Source organism: Limulus polyphemus, unplaced genomic scaffold, assembly GCF_000517525.1.
Source record: "Limulus polyphemus unplaced genomic scaffold, Limulus_polyphemus-2.1.2 Scaffold65, whole genome shotgun sequence".
Classification (NCBI taxonomy): Eukaryota; Metazoa; Arthropoda; class Merostomata; order Xiphosura; family Limulidae; genus Limulus; species Limulus polyphemus.
Window position 1 is genome coordinate 466,582 of NW_013665675.1, and position 21,482 is coordinate 488,063.

Consider the following 21,482-nt stretch of genomic DNA (forward strand, 5'->3'; position numbering starts at 1 on the left):
ATGAAATATTTTGCAATGCTCTCCTTGGCAAGTTCATTACTTATAGTTTAAAGTTTTCTACATGGGTATTTTTTGTTGTTAGATGTTGTTGTTTGTTACTAAGCACAAAGCTACACAAAGAGTTGTCTGTGATCTGCCCACCACGGGTATCAAAACCCGATTTCTAGCAGTATAAGTCCGCAGACATTCCGCTGTGCCACTGGGGGCGTCGTTGTTGTTGTTAGTATAAAACCATGCGAGTAGAAGCAATGGCACGTTTTTAAGAATTATTTCATTAGATATGTTGACATTTTTAAAAGGTGTTAGTGACTATTTTATTACTTTCAATGAGAGTGGCTGCATGATTATTAATAAAATAAAAAAAAATCTCCATTATTTAACTTTTCAAATTTTAGTGCTTTCTATGCATACACTATAATTACTAATGGTATTGTATTGTTTAACAACAATATATTTTTCAATAAAATTACTGTTTAAATAGAGAGAAAAGGCCTACATGAGGTACTACATTCTTCCCTGAACATTTCTATGTGAATTGTAAATCTAAACAAATATGTTAAAAATGAAATGAGAAATTTAAAAATACAATATATTGAAATTTTAAGCCTTATATGACTCAGGATAGGATTCAAAAATATAATGATAACTTAAATTGCAGAAAGTAGAAAATACAGCAAAGGAATGCGTGATACTTAACAAGTGAATACTAGTAGATACAAAATAGAAAACAATAGATGACTGAATGAAATAACATCACAGTAACCTATAAAATTGTTAAACTCGTTTATTAATTGTGATAAGGTAAAAGAAATAATACATTACAATAACATATGTTCTGTTATTAAATTATTCAAATAAGTGGTTACATTTTTTATCCAATATTTTATAAATATACGATATAATATTATCAGTTTGATGCATATTGAAACTCCTACCAAAAGCTTCATATAAAGTATAAGGTTAATTACAAACTCACATGTAGAAATACAATAATCACAATATATATTGTGTGTGTGTGTGTGTGTGCATATAGTTCAGTTGAATGCCGCTTTCCTGAGAATTTGGGTTATTTGGAATAAAAAATAACATTTGAGAAGCAACTTGACAAAGCGTGCTTCGTTGCCCGTATTGATATGATGCTAAACTAGTTGCTTGTTTACACAAGTGTCGTGTACATCTGACCTATCAAAACTGTTAATGCACTGTAACATTATGCTTGCAAACTTTTTTTTATGTTCAGAATCTACTTATTCTTCAATGAATGGTTTGTAGATGTTAAAGGACATTGGCAGTGGTATTACTAAAAGTAGTAGTGCTTGGATTATTACAAAAAATATTCTGACATATTCACGAGCACAGGTCGTAACTACTTGACATTACTGAATAAAAAACCTATAACCTGAGCGCTTTCGAATTGTGGACCACCTTTCGAAAGTGCTCGAGTTGTAGGGTTTTTGTTCATTTCTGTCAAGACTTCTTATGAGAATACATAACATTAACAGCATTCACAGGCAAGAAGCTTTTCTTTGCTTGCAGGTTGATTTTAAACATAGAATATATATTAATAATAAAATGACAACACCTAATGATCATGTAGATTCAGGAAAGACCAGACCTTGCTTATACTTTTAATTTGAATTATAATAAAGGATAACTGATATTTAATTGTTGGAAATGTGCAAATAAACCTACTTATCTTTACATCAAGAAAAGATATAGGTTATTGTAGTTTCATTAAATACTATTATTCAACGATCAATAACTATACATGCATTATAGTACTCGGTACGTCAACTGTGCTTAATAACAAGCCCACCAGTGGCACAGCGGAAAGTCTACGAACTTACAACCCTAGAAACCGTGTTTCGACACCCGTGGAGAGCAGAGCACAGACAACCCATTGTATAGCTGTGTGCTTACCTTCAAACAACAAGCTTAAGCCAAATTTTACTGTTATTTTCCTAACTGAAAATGGCAATAAGATCATACACTAAATTGTTTATGTCAAATATATATATAAGTAGCATATGAATCGAAATATGTACCAATGTAGCCACTAAGACTGGTGAAGATGTTCTACTTATTGGTGAGAACATTGGGTATATCTAAAAGTGAGATCGTTTGTTCTACAGACGTATGAGGCTAGACCTAAGGAGAATGGATCAAAGTTCACAGTTATATGTCTGTAAAATAAAGGTATATTTGACACTAATCGTTTCATTCTTTAACTGAAACAACCAAAAATAACGATGTTGTTATAACAGCTCTTTCTCTTGAACGTATATATCTGAAAAATAATTTAACTCATAAAGACTAATCTACTGAAACGACAATTTTACATAATTGTAGGTATTGTAGACTCAATAGTGTCTGACCATTCGTTACAGGAGTGAAATTCCATACTTTGCAGGCTCAGCTCATCTACTGAAACGACAATTTTACATAATTGTAGGTATTGTAGACTCAATAGTGTCTGACCATTCGTTACAGGAGTGAAATTCCATACGTTGCAGGCTCAGCTCATGTCAGTTTTGGTAGTGTATATCTGTGTATTAGGGAATGTTATTTGTCAGTGTAAAACACCTAACTTTGATAACATTTGATTACCTTCTATGCTACCTATTAAATAGATTGAAGTTTATAAAAATAAACTTAATTTGATTCTTTTAGTGTACTTTAATAGATAAGCAAATTTTCCACAGTCAATTTTGTTTTCAGATATACAATAAAAGTAAAAAAAAACAACAAAAAACTCATGTATCATCTGAAACTTGAAACATGTAAACTTTGGAATGTTTCAGGGGAAACATACTTTTTATGGTTGTAAAAAAATTCCAAATTACCATGACAATGCTCAATAGAGGAACATATGTTTGCATGACAGTAAAAAACTGAAATGTTGTTGTTTGAAGTTAATCACAAAGTTACACAATGGGCTATCTGTGCTCTTCTCACCACAGATATCGAAACCCGGTTTCTAGCGTTGTAAGTCCGCAAACATACGACTGTGCCACTGGGGGGGGAGTAAAAAGTCTGATTTTAGATCACAATAAGGATGCTTTTAGAAAATAAATATACTGTACTAATTATTCGAATTCTAAATAGGCAATACCATTTTAGTTTCAATAAAAACGTTCAAATATAGGTATTGTTTGTTTTTGAATTTTGTGCAAAACTACAAGAGGGCTATCTACGCTAGCTGTCCCTACTTTAACAGTGTAAGACTAGAGGGAAGGCAGCTAGTCATCACCACCAACCGCCAACTCTTGGGCTACTCTTTTACCAACGAATAGTTGGATTAGTCACATTATAACACCGCCATGGCTGAAAAGGCGAGTATGTTTGTTGTGACGGGGATTCGAACCCACGACCCTCAGATTGTGAGTTGAGCGTCTTAACCACCTGGCCATGCCGGGCCCTGTAATATAAAATCTTAGCGCAAAAGGGAGCTAACTAGCATTAAAACCGCATCCAGCACCTCCTCTGACAGGACATTCTGATGATCATAGACTATTTGGATATTTATTGGTAGAAAACTGGATATTACGATAGTGAATTACTTTGATTATTGACTCTGATATAAAATGTAATAAGAATCGTTTATCTAATACATAAGTTACTTCGATTTATGGCAATAATATGGCTCCGAGTATCAGCTTGCATTTGGAGTAACAAGTAATTTTCATTGTTTAATCTTTCAGTGGGAACTACATGGAACTTTTCTTTCAGAAACACAGATATGTATCGAGTAGTATAAATTAATCATGATTAATATTCTGTTTTTAATGCATCTATATTTGCATTTACAGTTTTCGAAACTGACAAAGTATAAACTGTTTACAAAATGCATACACCATTAATAACAACATGGCCCCTCTCACAAACACAAGCTTCTTAACAAATACCCCAACTCCTTTAACGATATCGATTTTCATTCGAACACACGTACTCGCCATATTTGTTTAATACCCCATTAACGCGATATTTCAGTACGCTCTTTTTGCACATGAATATATTTTACGACTATTTTGCGTGACAAGACTATATGTAAATTTGTATACACGAAAAGCTCTGTTCTTCTCCTTTTTTTTTAAATAATAAACCAGTTGTTGATATATGAAATATTTATAATTTATCTATCTGCCAATACCTCGAATAAAGATATATTATTTTCTATTAACACATTATCATGTCTCACATGATGTAATAGGTACAGTGAAATACTGGATGTGCATTAATAATATGCTAAGATAAGAAAACGTATGATATATTAGAATAATCAATAAACATGCTCAGTAGTCTCTGAAAAAAACAAATACATAACCATTTTTGTTATTATTGTAATAGGTATACTATAAGACTTTGAAAACGAAGGTGTTTAAAATAGTCATTTATAGGTAAAGCGTGTTATGTGTGTAGCCTCACATTGTATCATTCTCATTAAGTTTTATCCAAAACAACTATTTTCAAAATGTTACCCAGAAATAAAATTTCCGATGTGCGAATTGATGCACATTAACTATGAAATCTACTAAACCTAATAAGTTTCTAAGCCTTTAAAAATAATGAGGAAGATATGCACTTTTCACTCATGTTATTTTTTATTATATTCTTCTGGGTAATATTAGCTTATAATAAACGTAATGGCTAATGAAATTCGATATAATCACAGACACATTTAGTTCAAGATAGTAAAGGGTTGAAGATATTTTGTCGAGTAGTTCAGAATCATATCACTTGTATATTTACACGTTTTATGATATATTGTAGAATGAAGTTGTGAGCACATCATCGAAAACTCAAAGCTAATTGGTACGTATTTTTACTTCATGTTTTTGAAATGAGCCCGAGGAGAAAAAAATGCTTAAATAATTCTAAACAATTTTCATATTAAAAAAAAAGTGATTTATTGAAACTATCTAGTTAAAAAAATTGTTTGAAAAAAAGCAGAACAAGCGCTTTTAAAACCGAATAAAAAACACATTTTAAAGCTACCTTAGCTCTCTATAATTATCGATAACTATGAAGTATGTTAAAAGTTTCGAAACTACCCCAGAATAACATGATAAAAAATATGCTTCTTGCTCAGCACTCTATAAATCTAATGTTTTAAAATGTTTACTTAGACAATGTTTTACACGAAAATTCAAAGGAATAGAACTAAATCATTTTATAATTGATTGGAACTTATACGTTTACTCCTTTTGCATTAGTTTTACATTAACTGGGTACAGAGATAGTCAACGAAAGAAATGTGGTATGATTCATTGAATACTTAAATGCGACAATGAGTTTAGTCGATCTCGTTAAATTATAGATCGATGGCCAAAACTTTCTGGATATCTTATGGATTGTGGATACTCAATTTTTCTTTTTACTTCAGTTTCCACCAATGAACATTTGTTAAAGTAAGTCTACATAGAAATTCTCAAACGATAAGAAAGATTAGTTAAATGCTAGCCATTAGTGTAATCAAACACAAATCTATCACAGGGTTACACCTGCAGAAAATAAAAGACTATTAATGTTTGAGTGGAAATAACTCAAAACGTTTTCTATTCTAGCAATAGATTCATTCGACGGGAATCCAAGTTTAATGATGAAGAACAGGACGACGGCAGCAACAACGAACATTTGACACGTGTATGTTCAGTAACAAACATTTAATTCTTGAACGTTTCGGAATATACATACTCCATCTTCAGCAAGCTGTATTAAACATGGTCAATTATTAGATACAGACATTTTACAAAGTTTAAGCATTCTGTAAAAAGTAATTAAAATACAGAATAAAAGTATGAAATAAATTAAAAGACAATCAAATAAACAGAGAATAGCATAATACAACGATATTATAAAAATATTTAGAACAGACTTAATTTTATTGAAGTTGTGTTATTATTTAAAGTTGGGAGTTAATTTATAATAGATAAACTTTCAATATTGGATGATCCAGATGAGATAAGTGAAATTCTTAATCAAGGTGGGGTGGTTAGTGTTTTCACTAGGTGTGCGATTCATGAAGTCTGGTAAACAAAGTTTCATACCGAAATCACAACTTTTAAGAATAATTAAAACGTTTTATCCACAAGTTCAGCTATAAATAATATTTAAATCACATTTCAAAATAAAAAAATATATTCCGATCTAAAGACCTATTACCTATCCCTATGCATTCCAGGATCGTATATAAATGCACAGGTGGTGGCTGTAATGCCACTTACATTGACAAAACTGTAAAAAAAACTGCGAAAATATGGGAGTATCAAGCAGACTGGTAAAAAATTATCAAATCCACCAGATGTGTGTGTGTATGTGTAGTAAGCATATTATGCAAACAACTAAGAATCAGTTTAGAATTTAAAGACGAAACAAATTTAGAGACTGTAAACGTTTTATACAGAGAGAAGAAGAAAAAAAAAGAGTCAAATATTTCATTTCTTATTCCTTTCAAATTTAAGGTGATCACCAAGTTAGCGTTGAAAACTATTAGTTTAACCACTTGAAGAAAATCAATTTGGAAAATATAGAACTTTACTCATAGCTATTTACATTTCCACATGGCTAACGCAGTTCTAGTTAGTTGCTTGACGTGGAAATAGTTCAATTCGGTGCAAGAGTAATTTACATGTTTGAGCATCTTTTCGGCTGAACGATTTTCACGTGGTCTCGATAAATGCCGTTTGGCGAAAATACTTGTCATACATATTTTGTTTCCATTAAATAGAATTTAACATTTTTTTTTAATTTCATTAAACTTCAAGTGTTTATCTTATTTATTTTCGTTACTGAATCTTCCATGTGTGAAAGAATTTATGCTTTTATGACTATTAATTGGTAAGTAGAAACCGTTTAATCTTGTAGAACCGTATTATTTCTCTGCCGACTGTACGCGCTGACTCAAACAATATATATATATATGCAAAACATTAATAAAGCAGACAATAAAAGTGTAAATGATATGTTATTTCACAGTCTTGGATGCTGTGTTCACATGAATTGATTTCTTTAAGTGAGAGTTCAAGTGTTATTTTGTAGTGTTGTTGATGAAGAAGCTACTTTTAGAAGTGCGCGTCAATTGTTTCATTATTAGTTGTTGTTTTTTTTGCGCAGTGTAAAATTATCATTCACAGACTCTTAAGTTTTAATTTAGTTTTGTTGACTATATGAACAACCCTATAAACACATCAATTACTTCTCTCGGATGTCAGTGTGCATCAACTAATTTTAATTGTGTAGCACCACCACTGTTTCCTAGAATACATTGTTACGAATAATTTTACTTTTTAGCATTTTAAACTTACATATAGAGAGAGGTATTTTGACCTTCTATGAAATCACTATAAAACTGAAAACAGAGGCAGTGGAAATATTACTTTCTATCTGAAGTGCTCTTGTAAAATTAGGAACGAATAATTGGTATAGTTTATATCACTGTTTTATTATACCTGTTATAAGATATAATGTTATACAAATGTATAGATAATAATAATTAACATATTTATATTGTCAAGAAATGTATGAAAGCATACAAATCTATATTATATTAATACTAATTTTTAATGACTATTATGATGAGATTTCCGCATTTAACCTATTGTGTAGTTTTTCGCTAAAACAAACAAACAGAAAACAGAAAATCTTCAAGGCCTGGCCTTTAGCTGCTTTTAAAAGGGATGTTCTTCTAAAGTATCTTATGAGATAAAAAATATATATATACATGTATATATATATATATATATATATTTATGATGCTAGAAATACACGTGGGTTCAGGAAGTCTTGATAGTTTGCCCTTGAAGAACAAAGGTCCACTTTTCGAAAGCGCTCGGGTTATATGGTTTTTATTCATTTCTATATATATAGACACACACACACATATATATATATCAATATATACATATAATATCTTTACTTGAGTATAAAAACACATTACATTTTCCTGACCATACACTTACTTGCCGACTTGGAAAGTTTGAACATTCTCTGTGAATTAAACCGTCCAGAACAATAAAAACAATAGCGTGAACATTAAATTTCCACTTGAGAGAGCAGGCGAATTCTTAAAAAAAGCTCGTTTCTTTTAAAGTAATGCTTCTAGCTCAAAAAAACACTCGCCCACTGTTTTAAATGTACGAATAACGTGTGTAAGAAACCTCGCCCACGACCAAGTATTGTTCAATTGTCACACGCAGGGCAACATCCGCGCGATAAACTGTTGAAAGATGGCAATAGGTCATTACAGTGCAGCTAAAGTTCCACATTCGACAGAAATTTTCAAAGCTAGAAAACATAAAAAATTTTACTTGGAGTAGATCACGAACATACTGATATTGAGGTTTAATGAAAATTTGAGTATAACTTAAAATTAGTTTCTTCGGCAATCTAATAATATCATGAAGGACGCGTTTGTTTGTTTGTTATGACTTTCGCGAAAGGTTACACGAGGGCTATCTGCACTAGCCGTTCCTAATTTAGCAGAGTGAAAGCAGCTAGTCATCACCACCCACCTCCAACTCTTGGGCTACTCTTTTACCAGCAAATAATGGGATTGACCGTCACATTATAATGCCTCCACGGCTGAAAGGGCGAGCATCTTTGGTGTGACGGGGATTCAAACCCTCGACCTGCAGATTGAAAGTCGAGCGCCCTAACCACCTGGCCATGCCGGGGCTAAGGATACGTTTTCATATAACACAAAATACACTTGCTTTTGTAATGTAAGTGCTTTTCTCAGAAATCTCCACAAAACGCCTCCTGTGGCTTAGCGATATCCCCGGCGAAAAAAGGTACAAGTAGCTCATAGTTTAAATTTGCGCACACCAACAAACAAATTAAAATAGTAGAAATAGTAGAAATTTGACTAATTTACACGCATGTATACAAACTAAAAAGGAGAGTTTCACACACATTCTATAGTATTTTTGAGATTAGAATGAGTGTTATAACTACAATGGATCTTAAGAATTTATATGTATCCGAATCATATTGAACATGAAATATGTGTTTAAAAACATCCATTAAGTCAGAGAGTAATTTGAAGGAATTGTTGCTTTTTACGATAATTATTTATACATATAATAAAACTATATAGGTTTAACTATATAATTGTAACAATATTTAACTTGCTATACTTAAAAATAACTAAATATAACCAAAGGAAGAGCATAGAGCAGAAAATTGAAACACTTAATTTTATACTAATGTAGTAAGTGCTAACTTCCGATTTAACACTTATTCTTTGTCATCTTGCAAGGTTTTCGACAATGATCAACTCTCTTGAGATCTCTGAACAACTATATTGGTGACCAAACGTGATTCCATATCATAATAACTAAATTTTGAGACTTGTAATCATTCTGCAGCAACTCATAACTTATTGTGTTTAATCAGCTTCTTACCGAATTATTGCATTCAACATTAAGGTAACATCCATACAATCTGACATGTTTCTCTATTCATATAGATATAGGCCCGGCATGGCCAGGTGGTTAGGGTACTCGACTCGCAATCTGCGGATTGCGGGTTCGAATCCCCGTCACACCAAACATGCTCGCCCTTTCAGCCGTGGGGGTTTATAATGTGACGGTCAATCCCACTATTCGTTGTGAAAAGAGTAGCCCAAGAGTTGGCGATGGGTGTTGATGACTAGCTGCCTTCCCTCTAGTCTTACACTGCTAAATTAGGGACGGCTAGCGCAGATAGCCCTCGTGTAGCTTTGCGCGAAATTCAAAAAACAAAACAAACAAACATATGGATATAGTTGTGTCCTCTGCTGTTGTTCAAACTGGGAAATTATAAAATAATGTATTTTCCTTACTTTTATACAGCAGAGAAATTTGTACCTCAGATCAAGTGATCTGCTACATGATACTTGTTTTGCATACAAATGAACTCTTGGTTTCCATTTACATTATTCAAAGCATTAGTTGTGTCTTGTCACAGCTAATGTAGAATTCTTTCTAATCCTAAATTATTTTGGGTTGTGTAAAATCAGTTTTAATTAACACTTCCATTCGTCTCCTTGTTTCATTGGGAGCAGCTGAATGTATGAGATAAATGTACAAAATATTGTCAAGTCAAGCACATATTTCTACTTCTCATTGTATTATTTCTAGTTGAATTTGACAATGTGAGCTCAAAGTAATCGTCAGATCTGAACTTCATAAACGAATGAACAATTCCTAGTAGCAATTGGATGACAAATAGCATGTAAATAGACAAAAATATATTTCCTTTATGGCAGAAGACCAATGGCGTGGCCCCCTAACTCATCGCTACTAAACAGCCCGTCCAATGACGTAAGAGTAAAGTGTTTAGTTCGTACATAAATCAAGTTTCGCATTCCAATCAGTTAATGAACGCAATGCTACCCACAGTATTTTGTTTGCTGATGCGTTTTATACGTAGGCGGTGCAAATAAAGTTGCCCTAACCCCCTGAATGTGCGGAAGTGGGTCAGGTGACCTGAGGGCGATACCGAAGAAAGGTATACACATGTATGGACCCATTCTAACGGTAATATCTGGCGAAAAAACGCCCATATGACGATGGCGATATCTTGGTTTGAGTAAAGGTATTTATATTAGAACCCACACTGGTCCTCACTATATAGAGATGATGCCTTATAGTTACCAATCTTGATATTCAGGTGCAGTTAATGAGAACTTTTCAAGACAAGTGGGTCGCGGGTTCGAATCCCCGTCACACCAAACATGTTCGCCCTTTCAGCCGTGGAGGCGTTATAATGTGACGGTCAATCCCACTATTCGTTGGTAAAAGAGTAGCCCAAGAGTTGGCGGTGGGTGGTGATGACTAGCTGCCTTCCCTCTAGTCTTACACTGCTAAATTAGGGATGGCTAGCGCAGATAGCCCTCGTGTAGCTTTGCGCGAAATTCAAAACAAACAAACAAAATAATAAATAATTAAAAACAACGTTTGCTATTTACACAATTAAAACTTTATTGAAGTTGTACGGCTTCTACTTTAAAACACTCTACAAGTACTAGTTTCGACGTGTTGTACATGTACAGTGTTTTTTTTTTTTTTAAGTGGAAGCGTGCGGCTTCAATAAAGTTATAACTGTATAAATAGGAAACGTTTTTAATTATTTACTATAACATTTATCTAATCTTCATGTTAAACAATATCACTGCATTAAAAAAAAACCGGTGAGACCTATTGTATAAATACATTTGTATCTCTAAACATCGTAGAAGTAGATAATCAAATTGTTTATTCAGTAATGAATTATCTAGATAATTGAAACTATCCTGAATTTTTTAATGGAATATTTGTTTGAGTAGTTATGAAAAAAGAACATGAGCATAATCAGCATTATTTGCAAAGCCTTAAATTTCTAGGTTGTTTTTAATAGGTTTACTACTATATATTTAAAGAAATGTTATATAATATGGTGCTCTGTTCTAGGTTGTTTTTAATAAGTTTACTAATACATAAATATAGAAATGTTATATAATATGGTGCTCTTTTCATAATTTGTCAATTTAACATTTTAAATTCGCTGTTAATTTTGTATATTTTCTTTACTGAGCCTATGATGAATTTGACATTAACTACTATTTTATGTAGCTTAGAAATATCATAACATAATTTCATGTATATAATTAGACGTAAACTTTTAGAGGCTTTAATAATCCCTTTAAAACTCAGCTTATTAGTTCTTTGAAAATTTCTAGCACTACAAATTGATAGATATGATAAATATTTGAATTTTATCTAAACTTTGTCACTCACGCGTGTTTTTCTATAGAAACAAAATTAATGTGTTCACATTTATTTCAAAGAAATTAAATCTACATTTCATTTTATTAGACAATATTATCTCACGAAACATTATTCATTTATCATTAACCTTATATTTGTTATACTTAGCAGCCAGTAAGCAGATTCTAGTTTCAGAAATTCTATGTTTACTGATAACAATTTCTTTCTTGGAATGCTTAATGAAAGAGTCTCTTAATCTTTTCCTTTTTCCTCATGGAAAGCAACGATTCAAGTCTGCTAGAGACTGGTATCTGAATGCTTACAAAACTTGTCTATATAGTCTCAGTGTTTCCACTTCTGTTCACTCTCATATTTGTTTTTAGTTATCAGGCTAGATAGTATTTTTCTGCCATTGGATTGTTATTTGTTTGTTGGAATTCACGCAAAGTTTTGTTTTTCTTTTAAATAATTTGATGCTGTAGTTTCAACTCAATGTGTTTTTATAAATAATTTTTTGACTGTCTGTTGTTCTTCATTAATTAGAATCAAGATAATAATTTGTCAACTATCAATAAACAATGAAGATCATTACATGATCTGTTAGTGAATACGTTTTTACACTTCAAAAGCGTATATTCAGATGCATATCGTTCTGGGTAAGCTCTAAAACTTACGCAATGCTAGAAACTGGGTTTCGGTACCCGTGTTGGGCAGAGCACAGATAGCCCATTGTGTAGTTTTGTGTTTAAATGTAAACGAGTAAACCTAAAGCTTAGGATAGGCACGAAAGTTATGACGTTCTGCTGTAAAAATCCTCGTTCTATCGTATCCATATTACACGCCTTTTTTCGCTTCATTGATTTTTCTTTTATATGTTTGTTTTGATTTCGTTTTCTTCGCGATTACCCATTGTACCTTCCATGAAGCACTTGCTTACACATCCAGGATAACTTATTTTATATGTCTTAGCATTAATTTAAGAAAACAAAAGATAAAATGTAGTATACCGTGTTTACATTTTTCTTTCGTTTTTTAAGTAACGTACAGAGATTGACTATGTTGTATTAAAGTGATTCTGAAGCCTCACCACAGAGTTTATACTCAATCTGACAACCGTGTTAATGATAATAGCCCTGCAGCGTAGTTTCACCGCAAAAAGGCGTTGTCATAAGGGTGTTTTGTCAAAGGCTCACCACTACTCCCTGTGTGCTTTCCATATTTCATTCAGTGTACAAGTCCCCATTTCAACAGTCCGAATGAAAAAAGTGATGCGACTTTACTAGTATATCTTCATATAGCATGATTACCCGTATTATTATTCAGCTGCTTAAATAAAGTGATGGTTGAACAGATATGTCTTTGAAGCACTAAGTGTACATGTGACTTGTGTCACTTTTCCAGACGGAGAGCTTTCTTGATGGTTTTTGACATTGACCTTTGTGTTCATGGATTTCGACTGAGGTATAATTTGTTCTGGTACCCCAAGTTTATCTATATTTGTTGTTTGTCAACGCTGTTAGGAACAAAATCCGGAAACTGTTGAATTCCCAATCTGAAAACATCTTTATGATAAGAGTGTTTGAATATTTTACGTCGAAAAGTGCTGTGCATATTTTTTTTCAAAAGCGATTCATGCCACTCCCCTGCGACTTTATATCGGCCGTGGTTGTCACATGGAATAGCTGATTTGCATATTTAAAATATTTTTAATATAACATACTCAAACCTTTGTATTTGTTAAGATAATTTCTTATGCAGATAATTAAGTGAAATGTATATTCTTAGATATTGACATTTATACCAAAAAATGCTACTTATTTGACTTTAGTAATTTTTACGTATTATAGTCACAATAATCCTAATCTTAAAAGCCATGTGAGTTACACGAGTCCAGTTCCACATTTTCTCCTATAATCCTTCCTCTTTTTAGTCCTTATTCCCATTTTAATTTAATTCAATTGCTAACGTAGGCGTAAATAGCTCCTCAATTTCAGCAGTTTTTCTCCTATATAACATTCTGTCAGAGAGGGAGTTCTCAGGACCAGATCATGCACAGCGTTATGTGTGTAGCACCATATCATCCACATCATTATGACGTCAAGCTATGTAGGATTCGCATAGGAAAGCCGGGAAGACTCCTGTGATCGAACATACGAGAGTGCTTTTGCACTCTATCAACGCCTGTGAAAAATAAGTCAATAATTAGCGCAAGTCAATGGTTGGGAATTATTACAAAAAACCTTTGTTAAAACAAACTGAAGTTATCAATTATCTGTAGGGAAGAAGAAGACTTTACCTCAGAAAAAGAACAGGTGTGTATGCAATCACGTGGTCTTCGTATGTTTTAATCTTTTATCGAAAGTCACCAATATGTAGCATGTTTGCTCAGTTATATGTAGTGGATTCAGGAGCAAAATATAGCATGTTCCCGGGAAAGAAAATTATATTACCAGTTTTATACGGAATAGTTTTGACTTCCAGTAGTTTCCCATCATTTTGACGGGATTTTACGCTAGTGTATATATATATATATCACTTTGGATACTTAGAGATAATTAAATATTTTTGTATTTCAATATATCCATGTAGTGGTTAAAACGGATTACATTATGTTATTGAATACATTGAGCAGAATTTGTATTAGTGGAAATGAAGTATTTTTGATATTTAGATAGTTACAAAAATCGTACTTGTGTATTATTCTTATTAAATATAATGTAAGTTATCGAAGTTGTTATGCCAGAGAGACTCACTCTTTTCAAAACATTAGGTGTCTAAATCTTTTCAATAACACAGGATAATTTTCAACTTGCATTGAACATTTAACGAACAGTTTAATCTCTTTTGACGTTTCTGGGAATAGATTTTCAGAACTAGTTAATAATCGATATAAATCTTAAATCTAATTTTTAGGTTATCAGTTATAGAAAATAATAGGAAAATCTGGGACTCAAAAACTTTATTATTATTAATTCTTATATATATTTAAATACGAAGCTAACATGAAAACGAATGAGCAGTGTAAGGAATTATTAATGATGCAGTAAGGCCATTTTGCACTAGACCTAAGATATTGTTAAATTCAGCATTTCTTCAGTGCAAATAGAAGAATAACTATACACTTACTAAAATTCGTATCATTAAAAAACTTAAATAATTTAAGTAGCTTTTCTAGGTATAACCTTAGATTATTATTTTCTATTGAGATTTATTAGATCACGTTGGTTAATAATAATAATCCTATCGGGTGTTCCCTTAGATACATAAAACTCTCTGCCGAAAACAAGAACTATCTTGATAAACTGATGATTAAAACTCGGGAATAGCAGTAACAAAGATTTTATATGTGGAACAACAATATGAGATTTAACAAATACCTATAATAGAATTTCGAAAACTTATATTTTTGACATTTCAAGAAACTAAGGGTTCTAATTCTGATTATATATATCGTAAAAAGGTGAAAACATATAAATGTTGATTCGAACATTACGAACGTAATGTCACTACATCTTGAAATGACACTCAATTATACATCATTTGTTAACAAATTGTTTTACCTATATAGAATTATTTTAAAAGCTTTTAGTGAAACTTAAGGCAGGACATCCTGAATTCATAATTTATTTCTGTAACGTTTGGCTCCCCGGTGGCTCAGTGATATTTCTGATTGCTTATAACGTTAAAAATCCAGTTGCAATCCTCCCAGTAAGTAAAGAACAAATAGCCCATTATGTAGGTTCGTGTTAAATAATAAACAATCTGCAACGTGTTCGCCACAAATATTTCTTTTATTTAATAAAACTAAAATCTGCTTCCATGGTGTTTTGAAATTCTCAAAGTTGGTTTTTTTCCTTCAGCAATATCTGGTATAAGTCTTTGCTGATAGAAAGTAATATCTGTTTGTACGTGACTTTAATACTGGTATTCTTCACGCTCATTGTGTTATAGGCAGAAATGTACCTTTATGTCCGATTGCGTGAGCACATTAGCTGCCTGAGCTTGTTTTCTGAACATTGTAATTCATATTAATATTAACCTCTGATAAAACCAAGCTACCTACGTAAATCATTTCTAAAAATCAACCCGGAAAAGTTACTAACTTTTTAAATATATTATTCTTACGTTCTTATTTACAAATAGAATACATTCTTGTATCAGGTGAGTTTCTTCGCTCTTAATGGTTATTTCAGCCATAATAATATTTATAATAAAAGTCTAATAATAGAAAAATAAACGTCATAAAAATAAATATGTTAAGCGTTCAGAAAAAGTGACTTTAAAGTTACAATAAAGTATATTTATGGTACACAGAAACTTTTTCAATGTTCTTGCCTATTTATTTGTACCAAACATTCTGACATTTTATTTTCCTGGTATAACACTCAGAATCATAAAAAAATATACCATTTATATTTTTCTATGTTAAAGTAAAAAAATGCTTCTAGATACAAATGCTGCAATAACTTAAATTATGTTATCATGTTAACAATGCAACAAGAGTCAAGCTTCTAAAGTAACTCGTCACATTTTCTTTTTGCCATTTTTATCTTGACCGAATGAGACCTAGTGGCTAGCATGCTGGGATGTTGAAGTCAAAAGTTCATGGTTCTTGGGGATATGCCCGGGATCGCTATAAGAATAATGGGATTAGAGGATCCCAATAATCGAGGTGTATGCTGTTGAAAAGCTTCTTGTCTATTAGTTCAAAACAAGGGACAGCTATACGAAAATAGAATGAAACAAAAAACAAACTAATAGATACTTTGGATATCTGAATGTTTCTTTTTTTCTTCTATTCTGATTGCAATGCAAACCATTATCTCATCAAAAGTGACTGGTTAAACAAATTCAACTTATTTGCGTATTGCGTAAAATATTATCAAATAATTCAAATGTATATGATCAGAGCACCGCATTAATATTTACATCATATCAAGTTTTCAGTTTAGAAGTCACTTCAAAACATTCAGGGCTTATCACTTTGTACATATTTTTTTGTGTGCTTTAAGACACGTAGTTGTCTTTTATATTAAAGCCAATCAGATGATATAAGTCGAGAATCTTTGTCTCTGTAAGTTCTAATTTTGTGAAATACTCCAATATTTATGGGTTTATTATCTATGGAACATTATAAAATATTCTCAGGTTCGCATACAAATGATATAAATTGTTAAATGTCGTTAATTATGCGTACTGTGTTCCTGGCTTGAAACTGTAGAATAGCGATATAAAAATATTATATGCTATCAATATATAAAAACATATATTACACGCATCAAACACTCATCTATATTCTACAGAAAAATAGAAAAAAAAACATTTTCCAAGTTGCTAAGATACTACAGCAGGTGCCAAGTTTCAGTTTTACATGCACATATTAATGATAGTTTCACCTGTGAAGGGTAGCACGAAATTAACGACTGAGTGAACGAATGAACAGCATATATATACATATATATATATGGTTTATGTATGCAGTGGAGCATTATGTATTTGTTGGCGTCTGTATTTATTATTTTTTGAAATTTCTTTGTGTTATTAATTTCATATTCTAAAAATGTTTCTTCTATTCAAAAATTTTAGAATTATAAATTTCTGAATACAAATTCAAGAGTTAATTTTGCTTATGAAAAATAGTACGTAGAAATTCTGAAACCGTCGAATGTTTGTTGTAAAGGAGATTCACTTGATATTTTATTTATAAATGTGATGTACATTTTTAAGCGATAAATAATTGTAAGCGTTGCTATTTTTTTTTAGAGATGATTAATCTTTACGGGCCCGGCATGGGCAGGTGGTTAGGGCACTCGACTCGCAATCTGAGGGTCGCAGGTTCGAATCTCCGTCACACCAAACATGCTCGCCCTTTCAGCCGTGGGGGCGTTATAATGTGACGGTCAATCCGTTGATAAAAGAGTAGCCCAAGAGATGGTGGTAGGTGGTGATGACTACTTGCCTTCCCTCTAGTCTTTCATGCTAAATTAGGGACGGCTAACACAGATAGCCCTCGTGTAGCTTTGGGTGAAATTCAAACCAAACCTCTATTCAGTGCCATTTAAAATATCAATTAGACAATACTCCCTTTAAAACAATTGTGTAGCTATTCTATATGTAAATATATATATCATATGCTTTTTGTTTGTTATTAAGCACAAAGCTGCACAATGGGCTATATGGGCTACGCCCACTGATTATCGAAACCTTATATTTGTCGTGATAAGCTCTCAAACTTATCGCTAAGCCACCGGAGGGGGGGGGGAGCACACCATGTGTATTTGAATTTAATATATTAAAAATCCTCATCCCACCAAACGTGCTTGCCCTTTCAGCTATAGGGGCGTTATTATGTGACGGTCAATCCCACTATTAATTGGTAAAAGAGTAGCCCAAGAGTTGGCGGTGGGTGGGGATGATTAGCTGCCTTCCCTCTAGTCTTACACTGCTAAATTAGGGACGGCTAGCGCAGATAGCCCTCATGTAGCTTTGCGCGAAATTCAAAACAAACAAACAAACAATTAATCTTTACCAATAAGGTTTCGATTGGTCATTGTCACTTCTTAAGGAAATTTTATAGTAACTTATATATATGTAATTTCTCATTTATGCCCCCCCCCCCAGTGGTACAGCGGTATGTCTGGGTACTTAGAAAATCTAAAATCCGTGTTTCGATACCCGTGGTGGGCAGAGCACAGATAGCCCATTGTGTAGCTTTGAACTCAATTACAAATAAATAATAATTTTCATTTAATATTAAGATAATAGGACATAATTACAAGTTTATTAACAGGTCATTTTAATCATCGTACAAGTAACGTAATACTTGTGTAATTTATTGTAATGTTACCAGTTAGGGTTAACTAGGTACATTATCTTAAAAAGCTAATATGATAAGTTTGATGAGCACAATTTCAAGGACTTGAAATAATAATTCCAATTTCCAGATATTTCTGATTTATACTAAAACGTAATCTCGCGAAATAAAGAGGTTTTCTTTTTAATCAAATGCGGACTTACAACGCAAGAAACCGGGTTTCGATACCCGTGGTGGGAAGAACACCCGATAGCCTATTGTGTAGCTTTGTGTTTAACTTCACACAAAAACAAACAATTTAATCATATTACGTTGGTAACTGTCTAACAATACAAAATAATTTCTATAGTTCATAACACAAACGAAACTCGTTGTCTTTTAAAAATAAAATTAGAAAATATAATTTCTTATTATGTTTGTTTGAAAATGAAACACAAAGCTACACAATGGGCTATCTGTGCTCTGCCCACCACGGGTATCGAAAACCGGATTCTAGCGTTGTAGACGATTTAAAATGAATTCATTTTTATTTTTTTTTATTTTATTAAAAACTTTTTTCTTCTTGTTTCTAGCCTACTAAAAGATGTAATGCTCTTGTGCACTAATGTAATACGTTTTGTGAAGAAATAGGTAAACTATATTTAAATAATCTATTATGTTTAGTTGAAAGGAAAAGCTTACCTACTGAATATTATTCACATACACCCAAGCATTAGAACCAAAAGACTGATATAGTAATAGGCTCTCAAGATTTATTAAAAGTTACTGCACTGAGATTTCAAGGGAATAATGAAACGCTCCCCTTTTCTACGACTTACAGAAGCAGTTAAATTACCTTTTATGATAAAAACAACAACAAAAGAAAACCTTTAATTATATTTTTAGATAATACAAGATTCAGCTGCTTTTATAATTTTGTAGTGAAATATTGGTGAATAATAAATGGTTTTTAATATATATATATTGTTAATAAATACCTATCACCATTTATGTGTTGGTAGTTGTTGATTGGTTTGTTTTGAATTTCGCGCAAAGCAACACGAGGGCTCTCTGCGGCAATCGTTCCTAATTTAATAGTGACAGACTAGAGTGCAGATAGCTAAGCAACACCACCCACCCCCCAATTCTTAGGATACTCTTTTACCAATAAATAGTAGGATTGACAGTCACGTTATAACGCCCCCACGACTGAAAAGGTGAGCATGTTCGATGTGACAGAGATGGTAGTTATTGAGGAGTGTCGTTAATCATTATATTAGGTCGTCAAGAAATTAATGTCGCGTTTTGGAACACTTTCATTACCCCCTCCCCAAATCTACATCATGTATAATAGTTAAACGATCCGTCTAAACGTCACGTTAGTGTAGCCTATATAATGTGTAAAGATAGTATACTCTAATCCCTTATAGTGATGGAACAGGACGAGGTGCACATTCGGCATGTAATGCTTTTTCAATACAAAAAAAGGAAACAACTCTTCTGTAGCCACAAAGAATATCAAAGAAGTTTATGGAAATGTTTTCAAAGTTCGTAAGTGTCAACGATGGTCAGTAAATTTCGTTCAGGTGACTTTAGCCTTAAAAACTCTGATGGTAGGGGCCGACATGTTGGAATTGATATTGATGCTCTGGAAACGCTTGTTGAGTCTAACCCAAGACAACGCACTCGTGAAATGGCCCTGAAATTGCATGTCTCTCATGAAACAATACGTAAACGTCTAAGGAATATGGGAAAACTCCATAAAGAAGGTGTTTGGGTGCCTCATGAACTCTCCGATGATCATCGTTTCCAACTTGTGAACGTTGCTTCGTCTTTTGTGGCGTGTAATGCGCGTGAACCATTTTTGTACAGAACTGTCACCGGTGATGAAAAACGGATTCTCTATGCGAATATTAAACGCCAAAAACAATGGCTCAGTCCTAGACAAAAACCACTTCCGACCCCCAAACTTGGACTCCATCCGCAGAAAGTGATGCTTTGCATTTGGTGAGACATCAAATGAGTAATTCATTTCGAACTCCTCAATCCACAGCGAACTATCAATGCAGAAATTTATAGTTTAAATCAAGCCCTTCATGAGAAACGCCTTTCACTCATCAATCGGAAAGGTGTTCTTCTTCTCCACAACAATGCCCGTCCAAATGTGGCACGTTTGACGTAACACAATATTACAAATGAAAAAACCCGAACAACTTATATATCAAAACCAAACATTTAATAAATGAAATAGTCCCCATTCTTATCGATGATGCTTTTCCATTCTACAACCAGTTGTTAATGCGCTGATTAAAGAAATCGCTTGGCTTTGAAGCAAAAAACATGTCGATGTCCTCTTTAACACCTTCCACATTTGCTTACGTTTTCCCATTAAGATGGTGTTGCAGCGAACGAAAAAGATGGTAATCTGATGGTGCCATATCTGGAGAATATAGTAGGTGGGGAGAACTTTCCAACCCAACTCTTTAAAAAAAAGCGACATTCATTTCTTGACGACCTAATACATTGCTGCGATGGACACATTTCCATTCAATAACAGAGATTTAATATCTATCGGAGATCCTGATTATTACTGATGCTTTTTCCATATTAATTAGAGCACAAGATAAACAGAAGCAAGAGAAACATTAGTATGTCACTCCGATAAAGAAGCATTTACTGATATCCTTTAACTTTTGATCAGAATCAGATATTTTAGCAATAGTTATCGTTCTTAGATATTATTCACGAAAGTTACTATCAATTATGGGTTTGAGAGGATCTTTATACTTTAGTTATCAATTACTTGTTTAAAGGGTTTTCCCTAGGCTCGGCAAGGCCAGTTGGTTAGGGCGCTCGACTCCCCGTCCCACCACACAAGTTGCCCTTTCAGCGGTGACGCTCAGTCTCGCTATTCATTGGTAAAATAGTCGCCCAAGAGTTGGCGGTGGGTGGTGATGACTAGT